Source organism: Oreochromis niloticus, linkage group LG15 (assembly GCF_001858045.2).
Source record: "Oreochromis niloticus isolate F11D_XX linkage group LG15, O_niloticus_UMD_NMBU, whole genome shotgun sequence".
Lineage (NCBI taxonomy): Eukaryota > Metazoa > Chordata > Actinopteri > Cichliformes > Cichlidae > Oreochromis > Oreochromis niloticus.
Window position 1 is genome coordinate 30,443,548 of NC_031980.2, and position 11,476 is coordinate 30,455,023.

Below are 11,476 nucleotides of genomic sequence, written 5' to 3' on the forward strand. Positions count from 1 at the left end.
TAAATAATTAAATGTCATCTGCGTAACAAATAGTTTAATAAAGGGGCAATAAATGTACAATAAGGGCTCTAAATCAGAACCTTCTTGAACACTGTAGGGAAGGGAAGTGGAAGAGGACCTTTACTTGGATGCAGTACAGAAAAGGGTTGTTACGATATTAACTATTCCAGAGCAGACCTTGATACACCCACCCAGTACCTCAGCCTACTGAGCATGATGTGATAGCCAACAGTATCAAATTAGGTCAGATCCAACATCACCAAAGCAGAAAATCTGTAGCTGTGAGTTTGAGTCTCTTGTAATAAAAAAAATGTCTGCCTGTAGTTTTTTTTAAGGTGGTTAAATATCTTTAACCTTTATCTATTATGATGTTAATGTTGAATTAACGAGATGTGATAGGTGACATTCTCAGTTAAAGACTTGACCGAGTCCCACAGTGCGTTTTCACCAGCGCGAGTTTCCACCTGCTGCTGGCTAATTTTCAGAGGTTCCTTCAGGAATTTAAATTCCTGGTGTAAAATCTCCACCAGGGACGACCTCCAATTGTTTGGTATACTTTGTTATAATTGAAAATTTTAAAAAAATTCTTCACCAAGTCTCCAGCATCTGACTTCACCTACAGCATTTCCATTCTGTCACTTACCTTTCCATCACTTCCGTTACTCACCTCTCTCCTTACGTCCTACTGCTCTCTCAAATATTGTTCAATATAAGAGACCAGGTCATTTGTCTTCATCCATCATAATGTGATGCTAGTGAGTAAGTGAGGCAAGTTTTTTGTATAATAGTGATAGAAGAAAAAAATCAAAACAAAGAGGTGTGGAAGTCCAGTAGTCAAGTTTAGGACAAACTATCACGTACATTTAGAATGACTGTGGGGTGAAGACAGAACAGAATAGTCCTTTATTATACAAACACAACAAAATTGTGGGTTTATCCCTTAAAGAGTTTTTTTTTTTTTAAGACAAAAATAAAGGTCAAATTTACCTGTAACTTGAAGCTTTGCTCCAAACATCATCAATTTTAAATCAGTTAATCTTTCATCTCTTGTGCTTAGAATTAAAATGTAAAAATCAGGCAGTGTTCAGTGACAAGGGAATGGAGAAATGGAGCACACAAGGCTCATGTTGTCATTTTTCATGAGGTCAAAGCTGGGCTTGCCTGGTGGTAGTGTGGCTACTTGGTATACATGGCCACAGTAAAGATAAATGGATCTTGATTGTTATGCTCTGTTCCTCTCCTGCCAACTTCCCTGACTCGTATTTCTCTCTAACATTGTTGGACACCAGTAACTCTTGAGAGTCAAGTGACAGGGCCTGCTGGTGTGGAACATGATATATCAAAAAGGATACCAGAGAATCATTGAAATCACTCATGCTTGTAATTAATGTCTATCCTTAATTCACCTGTAGACAATTATCAGATGAACTGCATTCTTATTATTACAGTGAATGCTGTCCAACAAACTGAGACACTGTAATATGCCTCAGATTCAATGATACATGATGTGTTTTGAAAACCTGATGGGTTTGGCCAAACATGAAAATAACATGATCCTTAGCAGGTAAATACAACCTCAACTAAACTACAAAGCATGACATATTACACTTTTTATGATTTATTTGACAAAAATTAAGCCAAAATACAGAAGCACTGTGTGAAAAGCTAAGTACATCATTACCTCATCCATGGAAATTAAGATATATAAGTAGCAGCCAGCTGCTGCTAAATAAATGCACTGGGTTAACTAAAAATCAGCGTAGTGTAAGCTTGCATTTTGACCATGTGCAGGTGTGGAAGTCTTGGACGGTTTTATAAGGCCCCTTCTAAACAATTTTAAGTCAATTATTCTACAGTGAGAAAGATTATTAACAAGTAGAAAATATTCAATGAATTCAATGTGTTTAGCTTCAATGAAACTAAACACAGAAAAGTTACAAAATACCTGATGCCAATTATCAAGCACAATGGTTGATGGGTGATGAGTCATAAGTTGCCCCGGTTCTGTGGATGCAAAACTAGCCCGGTCATTGAGTTGACTTCAAAGTTCTGTATACCAAAGTTGATAAGCCAAAACTGGGTGATGCAACAGGACAATGATGCCAAGCACACCAGCACATATATAACAGAATGACTGAAAAAGAAAGGTAAATGAGCGAGGCCCAATGAACATTCTAGGAACTGAGGAGATTAGGATTTGAGCCAAAGGAAGCTGTCGACACATCAGACGTGAAAGCCTTTTTGTGAGACTTCAGACCATATTAGCAGTGCAGTACTTTCCCAAATGAGCTGCAGCACACGTTGAGGCAATTTAGGCCATAATGAGCCATTGAAAAAACAATAACTAAATACGTTTTTGAATGGGATTCAATTTGAGAGCCATGAAGGGAAAGTAGTATCCAGCAGACACTGGTAGCAGTGGCTTCATTTTGAGCAATTATAGCTGCTTGCTTGACTTTAATATATATACCAGAGACATTATGCACATGAAAAGATGAAGTTAGTCCCACCCCTGTCCCAGAGAGCAAATCACTATGTGAAAGCAGTAACATTTCAGCCAATCATGATGTGTTCAGTTTCATCAGTGTATGTATTCTGTTTAAGCTAGTTTTGAAGCTTTCATGTCATTGAAATGTTTGCTATGTAGTAGGATTTTCACTCTAGTGGGAAAAACTTTTTAAATCACATTTGAATGTGATTTAAAAAGTTCAAAATAACCGCCGAGAGGCATTACCCTGTAGGCTTCTAGAAGGATACATAATCTACATAATTCTGCTATTGCATTTAATCTGGAGAAAATTAAATGGGACATGCAGTGAAGAAATGTAAAATGTAAAATGTTTTCTTTTTTTCTTTCTTTTTAAAAAAAAAAATACAGCGCCAAATCACAGTAACAACTGCCTCAAGATGCTGTATATTGTAAGGTAGACCCTACAATAATGAAGTCATTACTAGTTAACGCTAAAAGAATGGTTGGTTCAACAGTGCTCTGACTTTTTGTCAGCCTGGCTACAGTGTGGAAGAGAAACCTAGGGTTGTTCTGATTTTGTTCAATCAATGATGAATAATAAGATGTTCTAGCTTTAGGGAGGGCTTTCTTACAAAGCAGGAAACTATTTCTCAAGGCTAAATGATGATCTTCTAAATTTGTGAAAATTTAGAAGATCATCATGTTTTGTCCTTCATTTGTTATCCGAAGCTTAATTGTGTTCCGTTATACCCAGAATTTACTTTATAATATAGGTCCTCTATAGTGTTTTTGGCATTTAGTCATATGTTTAAAGAATACTGTTTGTCTTCTCGGGACATGTAAAGCAGCAAAGTGAAAATGAAAGGTTAAACTTGTATGCTCTAATGTTTTTAACATACTTTAGCTTCATGTTGCATTCCATCAGAAAAATCTTCCATTGCTTATTTTCCCTCTTTTATACCTTACAAGAACAAAGATACAGCTCTAGCTGTCATTAAGTCAGCCTACTTGAAAAATGACTAAAAGCACATAATCACACTCACTAGCACTTCCATATCATTTGGCTGTTTGAACACTGAACCATAGTAATGAAATCAAATGGAACCCCATCAATCCACCTGAATGTATTTCAGCTCTATCAATCTTTGTTATGCCACCCACGCCGAACACTAACAGTGTCCAATATGCTATTAAATTAACATGACAGATATGTTTCTTTTAATCAAATTGATTTATTAAAGCCATTCATAACATTCCAGTAAAAATGATACAAGTCAGCAAGTTTAAATGGCTCACTGGTCCTCGGTGCCTTGCTGTTTCCGCCCTGTCTGTGTCGGGGTTCAAGTGAGCTCTGCCAGGTTAGCAGCTCACTATTGAGCAGCGAAGAAGCAGTCAGTGAGCAGACTCTGTCTGGCTAATACCATGACCAAGAGAATATAGTGTATCGCTTGCTATTGGTGGAGTTATTGTATGATTGCAGTCATATTCAGTTAATTTTAAGCTCATGGCACAATATTAGAGAATAGTGTTTAATTACAGCTGGCACGCAAAAGAAAGTAAACTTAGCAATAGATACTTACAGAATGCAGTAGTGTGCTATAAATAACTGTCATTTTTATAGAATTATTTAGATGATTTTAGACAGAAATTGTATTTTGAGCAGACCTTTTTACAAAAACTTGACAGTGCAAAGTACAAAATGTAAGTATTTTTTTCTTACATGCAGAGTATTCAATAGAAAGGAATTGAGTGCTTACAAGTAAAACTTTGACTATGAAACTTTCTTTCCTCCTCAGATTCGGTAGGAGCAATGTGGTTTCCATCCCAGTCATGGAACACCTTGTGTGGAATAACTTGGGTGGACCCCGGTAGCAGAGCACACAGACACGTTTAGCTACAGTGTAGATGATTTATTTACAGTGACAGAGTAACAACAACACAATTCTGCTATCATGGGAATAACTGGTGTCTACAGGGAAGGAAAGAGAGCAGAGATTAGTGAATGCACACTGAGAGGAAGACGAGGGTTACGTGAGGTGAGAGAGTTGGAAAACTTAGTTGTCACAAGTTTGGTTATAGGCTTGGGCAGGGGGTGTGAGGAGATGGTGGCTGAGGCGAGTAGAGTGCAGGCTGGTGACAGCGCAGGCAGATAATGGTGACCAATATCCAGAAAGAAACAAACTAAGAGGAACTACCTGGTGGTCGAGGAAGCGAGGCAGGCTGGAGGAAGGGAGACAGGCGAGAAAAACACAGAGGCTTGAGTCGGGAGACATGAAATGTGGGGTGGAACCTCATGGAGGAGGGCAACGTCAACCGAACGGTAACCAGGTTTATGATGTGCTGGATAATGGAAGGGCCCAGAAAGGCTGGAGCCAGCTTCTTAGTCACGCACTTTAGAGGAATGTTCGTTGAAGACAGACACCCGTTTTCACACTTTGGCTTGTGTGATTAAGCAGAGGATCAATAGGGGGTCCATGATGCTCTTGGGGGACACACCCATAGGGCTTAAAATTTGTGACTCTCCACCATTTGACCTTAGAACTGAAGAAGCTTCTTGGATGAGAGGTGAAATGTCTTCAAGCAAATTAAAGAAGTTCAGCTGCTTTTCTTTCCAAGCTCCTTAGACTATTTTGTTAGTCTCTTCGCTTTACTTTTGAATGCCAAACTACATTCTTCTTATACCTAGCTGTAGATCTATAGTTAGTAGTAGTTTTAATTTAAAATATTTGTATAATGTTGCATCAAAGTTCAGGGCGGTGGCACGGTGGTTAGCACTGTTGCCTCACAGCAAGAAGGTCCTGAGTTCAATTCCACAAATTCTCTGTGTGGTGTGTCTGTATGACTGTCTTTGTCTGTGTGTTATCCCTGCGACAGACTGGTGACCTGTCCAGGGTGTACCCTGCCTCTTGCCCTAAGACAGCTGGGACAGGCTCCTGTGACCCTGAAAAGGAAAAGCAGAAGCAAATGGATTGATGTTGCATTAAAGTAAAGGGTCTTGCGGTGCACACACATGGTCCTTTGTCCCAATTTGGGAAGTCACACTTCCGATTTTGCATTAGTGTGACAACAACAGCATAGATGCTATAGAAAAATGTATTGCATTTTAATAATTAGTGTGTTTCGGCACTACTTTTATAGATCTTTTGACTATATAAAATTCAGAGCTGCTTTACTTGACCAGTTAAATAGTCTGCAATATTTTAGTGTGCAAAACATGGTCAAAAGTAATTGATTGTTTGATAGTTTCGAGCAGTAACATTGTAAGTCCTGACTTAAGGCACTGATTTTTTGTTACATGTCTGGAACTGATTTTCCATCCAACTACATGCGTGCATGTTAAAATTTCCTCAGACAGTGGTAAGGCCTTTCACTGCTCTCTTTACTACTTCAGGTTACACCCCTCTTCTTAATGTCTCTGAGGTTACAAAACATAATCAAAACTGAAAACTCGAAGAAAAGAAGAACAGACTGAATGAGCTGACAGCAAACAAGGGCAACTTCAGAAGTATTTTCATATACTTGCAGAAAGTAGCTCAGCCCACTGAGGAGTGATGATTTTCTGTGGTTGCTGTGTAGTGTTCCACATATAATCACAGTCTCAGTTACTCACTGGTGTTTGAGGGTTTGGAAGAAAGACCTGCCATCATTTTCAGTCCAAAGCAGCTTCATGAGATCTCTCCCTTCCCTCTCACCCTATTGATCCACCAGACTGAGAGCTAGAGGCAAACTACCATCATATATCAATGCTCTGCCTCAGACCAGCTGATGAAAAACATTGGCAGCCCATCTCACCTTTACCCCTCTAATCATTCAGAGGTTCTTTCCCAGTGCTACCTCAGAATTTGAGTCATCCCAGCAGTCAAGGACATCAACTTATCCATCCTGTCGCTCCAGCCAGAGGAATGGCACAGAGTGCCCACAAAATCAACCCACATTAGTGCCCATCTGTCTTCATTGGGCTCCCAGCAGAGATCCTCAGCATGCAGAGATAAGACGAAGATTTTAGCAATCCATCTTGATCTGTTGAGTGTGATGACTTTCAGCATCCAGATGGTACCAAGGACAGAGCCTCCTCTCTGGCCTTCACGCCTCTTAGCGGCAGTGTGACGGATGACAATCGCTTCATTCTGATCAACCTTGATGTCCAGTCTCTGGACTCCAACTTAGCCTCGAGGATTTACAGCCCTTCATTTTGTCTCAGTGATTTGTGACAAGCTTGCTTTAGCATGGTTTAAATGTTTTTGTAATCATTGCCCTTAAATATTAGTTGCATTATCATTCAATTTCAGCTGAATGGAGAACAACAGAACAAAAAATTACACCCTTGTGGCTCCATTTAAGACGAAACTATGCTTTTACATTCTTCCTTGTACGAATGAGAGAAAGGCTAATGCTTCCAAATTTTAGTTAAACATGAACAAAGCATGAAAACTCAGCAAACAATGAGGTACAAGCTAGTATTTGAAAGGGGAAAAAAGTACTAAAGGGCTGAAGGAGCATATGTCAATGTCAAAGTCAGTGACTAATGGGAGACCATCAGGGGTAAGAGGCCTCCAGCATCTCTCCCTTATCACTCTGCCAGGCGTGTTACACATTCAGCAGGCCAAATAATTCACATGCCTCACACTTTGTCTTCAACTAACTTTGCTAGTCCCCAGCCCTCCTAGGCTAGAAATTCATTCTTAGGATAGTCGCGTATAAACAAATTAGTTACATGTAGTCACCTTCAAATAAAAGATCTGATAGATCTGAGTTTGTGGTTTGATATACTTTTTTATTATGGTCTCAAATACCGGTAAATATAAAACAACTGAGAAGTAAAGGTTCTCAGTTTCCCATTGGACAGACAAGACAAACAAATAAATAAACAAGCATTTACTAATATAGGCTTAACATCTATTAAACCTCAGTGAAGACAGAAAAGAATAGCAGAGGTCATTTAATGCAAAGATACAGAATTTCACTCAGTGGGTACCAACTATTAAAGTAATCATATTTTATTAAAAATAATACAACTTTTAAAACTGATTATATTGACTGGATAACTTGGGAGCTAGAAGTTTCATTATTACTTTGCATAGTCTGGTTAGAAAAAAATTTCTTAGCCAAGGAGGTTACAGTTTTATGTACCATTTGTGTGCGTCCATGCGTGCGTCCATGCGTGCATGCAGGCATGCGGGTCATTCTTTCTGTCTATAAACACAACAATGTGATTTCTTTTTCTTTTTCTTTTTTCCAACTTCATTTATAATCAAAACAGGATAGCAACTTAAAAAAAAGACGTATCCAGGACAAGGGCATGACTTATAAACACAGACAGGAAAGTAGTCATTTAAACAAGGGGCATATAGGAGTGAGTGTAGTGTGTATAAGGAGGCCTTACAACAAACTATGATTCTTACAGTTGTGGTGTGTAATGTTAACATATTAAAAGAACCACAGAAAGTTTTAAAATATAATGTCACATTTGACCTCTGACCTCAAGGTGTCCATCAAAGTTGCTGTAGTAGCTGTGGCTCAGGAGGTAGAGAGAGCGATCTACTAATCAGAAGGTCGGTGATTTGCTTATTGGGTGTTCATGTCTGCACGTGTCCTTGGGTAAGATACCAAACCCTGGGTTTCTCCCAGTGCATCAGTCGACAAATGTGTGGATAAATGTGAGACAATATACTTAGGTATAGGAATGTGTGTGTGGTTAGAAAAGTAAGGCTTGTGGTAAAATGTTTTGAGTGCTCAGTTAGAGTAGAAAACTACTATAAGTACCAGCCAGTTAACAATAATTACAATTTCTGCTGTTCTCGACCAATATTGAATATGCCCATTTTAAGGACAATATATAACATAGGGTAATGACAATACAGTACAGGGTAGGATTCACCTTATGTTACTGCCAAAAAACATTTGTGAGATATTCAGAATGCAGTGGAATAGATGAACCTGTAGCTTTTGGGACCTTCTGGCTCTGAATCCTCTGTGGACTTTAAACGACTGGATTTGACAAATCCAGCCTTTCCAGCAAAAAATTGAATTTGTCAACAGTCAATGCCTATTGAAGGATCTATTAACATAGATCTTCAGCTAGATTGCACTAACATCAGCTCTATTTCAAAAAAAGATTGCTAAAAGAATACTTTTGCATGGTTTTGGTCTGGGGCTGGTTTTCCTGGTTTGCCTTGGCCATTTGTACTAATGTGCAAAGCCCTGTAAAGAAATTGTTTTCTGATACCCTGGTCATCCATGCTTTGGTAAAGGACTGAAAGGTCCAAATCAGTTTTGGACCTCCCTTATTCTTCTGTTGTGCTGAAGAGTTGTATATTAACGGTTTTCTCACATAGTTGTGATGTCGTGGTATCGTTTAGCCATTACTAAAATCAGGTGGTTGTGATTCAGAAAATGAAGATTCTCTGTTTGCAGTGAATGCACAGACTCAGTGGTGCAAAATAAAAGATGCAATACTGAATTAAATGGTTTGCTCTTATCTTTACTTTTAAATTGATTTTTCTACTTGCTAACTGCACAAGTGATGTGTGCAATATTGAAATAATGGCTGATAGATAGAGAGGATTTCATTTTCAAGTTCTTTTCATCCCACAGAGAGGGTCACATTTCTGGCACAAAGGGGCTGTGCCAAATGATACTCTATTCCTATTAGAGGAAAAGACAGAGAGGTAATTTCATACTTGTTTGTACCCCACATTTCCCAGCTCTTCTCACATCACAGCAAATTGATTTCACTTCTCATATTGCAGCAATCCTCCAGTTTCCTCCACTTCATGCTGAAATTAATCATGTTAATGTCCACTCTAAATGAAAAGAAAATTAATTTTCACTGCTGTACTGCTCTAACTAATAACGAGGTACAAGTAAGGAGAAAATGTGAAATCCTTACTCAGGGAACATTATCTTTATTATTTGTGCCCACTTATGAGCAGAAATGAAGGGGCAGTAGTGGAAGAAGTTGAGGCGGATACCTTGAAGTGTGTCTAACTTTCAACAAGATCCTGAAGAAGGCATTAAAAAGGCAATTGACCATTGATTGCTTGCTAATAGCAAAAAGAGGAGGGGGAGGAAGAAATCACTGCAACAAATTTCTTTCTAAAAAAAAAAAAAGAAGAAAAAAGCCTAACCATTCATGCATGTTATTAATATCACTGAGCTAAAATCTCTATTCAAAGATATGGCACATGGAAAATGAGATCTTGACAACCTAAATTCACCAAAGTCATATGTTACTAATGTGCATTTGACATCCATAAATCATAATGACACTTTCATGAGATCCTTATATGTGATCTCAAGCAAATATCCCTTCACATACTGAGCTTCTTCCTTTCACTGTGAATTCATAATGGGCCCAAGTTCCATTTTTTCACCTGTAGGTGATTGCCTCATTATCATTTCTGTCATTTAAGTGCTACAGAGTTTCTTTTTCTTCCATTTAGTCCACATCTGACAGCACAAATGAACCAACTGCTAGTTGATGAGAGACTCCCGGAATGGCTAACCAAAGGCCAGACAGATCCCAGAGGACCCCCAAAAGAGACTGGTCTCATCCAACTACTGCCCAATAACCCGCCTCAGTACTACATTCCTGTCAGGCATCATAGCAGCTAGGGCTGCCACAAACGATTATTTTGATAGTCGACTAGTCACCGATTATTTTTGCGATTAGTCGACTAATCAGATCATGCATCCATTGGACGTAAAATGTACACCTGAAAATATGTTAAACGTTTATTTTGTGACCCAGAAAGAATAATAATTGTAATATTAAAACTAACTAGCTGCCGCCATTGTTGACAACTGCGCTGGGCCGCGCTATGAATTCTGGAACACAGTTTCTTCTTCTTCGGGGTTTAACGGCAGCTGGCATCCTTGTACATGCAGTGCTGCCATCTTCTGTTTCAGTCCGTTATTACACTCTCAAATACTACTACTTATTCCTGCGTCTTTTGGGATCTTACAAAGCTTCAAACGACGCGTCGACTATTAAATTAGTCGTCGACGATTTTAATAGTCGACGTAATCGTGACTAGTCGACTAATCGTGGCAGCCCTAATAGCAGCTAAGATGAACAGGCATATGGCTCAATACATGGGGCACAGAAAGGAATTGGCAAGAATACCAGAGGCGCAAAACACCAGCTACTGGTAGACCGAGTCTTGCAGCCGAGACTGCAAGACGTAGCTGATCAGCTTGTCCACTGCCTGGACTGACTACAAGAAGGCTTATGACTCAGTGCCCCACACCTGGATCCTGGAATGCCTAGAACTATATAAGATCAACAGGATCCTAAGAGCCTTCATCAGGAACTCAATAGGGATGTGGCCGACAACACTAGAGGCCAACTTCAAGCCATTAACCCAAGTCACCATTGAGGGTGATCTACCAAGGAGATGTTCTGTCCCCACTGCTGTTCTGCATACTGAACACCCTCAGTGGGATCATTAACAAGACTGGATACCGACTACAGATGTCAACCACCTCCTGTACATGGACGACATCAAGCTGTATGCCAAGAGTGAATGAGACATCGATTCGGCAGATCCCAGGAAGAACATCTGAGATCTCTGTCCAGAAGAGCACAGTCCTGGGAACAGCTAAGATGCGCAGAACCCTCAAGCTACCAGGCCTCGGGTAGAGGACCTGAGCTTGAAACAGAAGTATTTGTAGGTCTTATTACTCTGTATATTATATAGACCGAGCTTTGACTCAGCCATTATATAACCCCAAACATCAACTTCAAGTGCTAAAAATGCAACCATAAAAGTGCAGTTCCTCTAATGACCAGTGGAAACTTCCTCCAAAAGTAGGTCAGTTTCCTTGAATTCCGAATTTAAAAAGTTCAATTTCATTGATAAAATATGATCTCAATAGTTAAATTCTCCCTTTAATAGCTTAGTGCCTTCTGATATGTCCCGCCTCCCAAGTCCATTTACTGAAATAAGCTTATCTGGAATTATCTGTGTGTGGTATGTAACATCCAAGAAATTTGTGCCTCAGTTT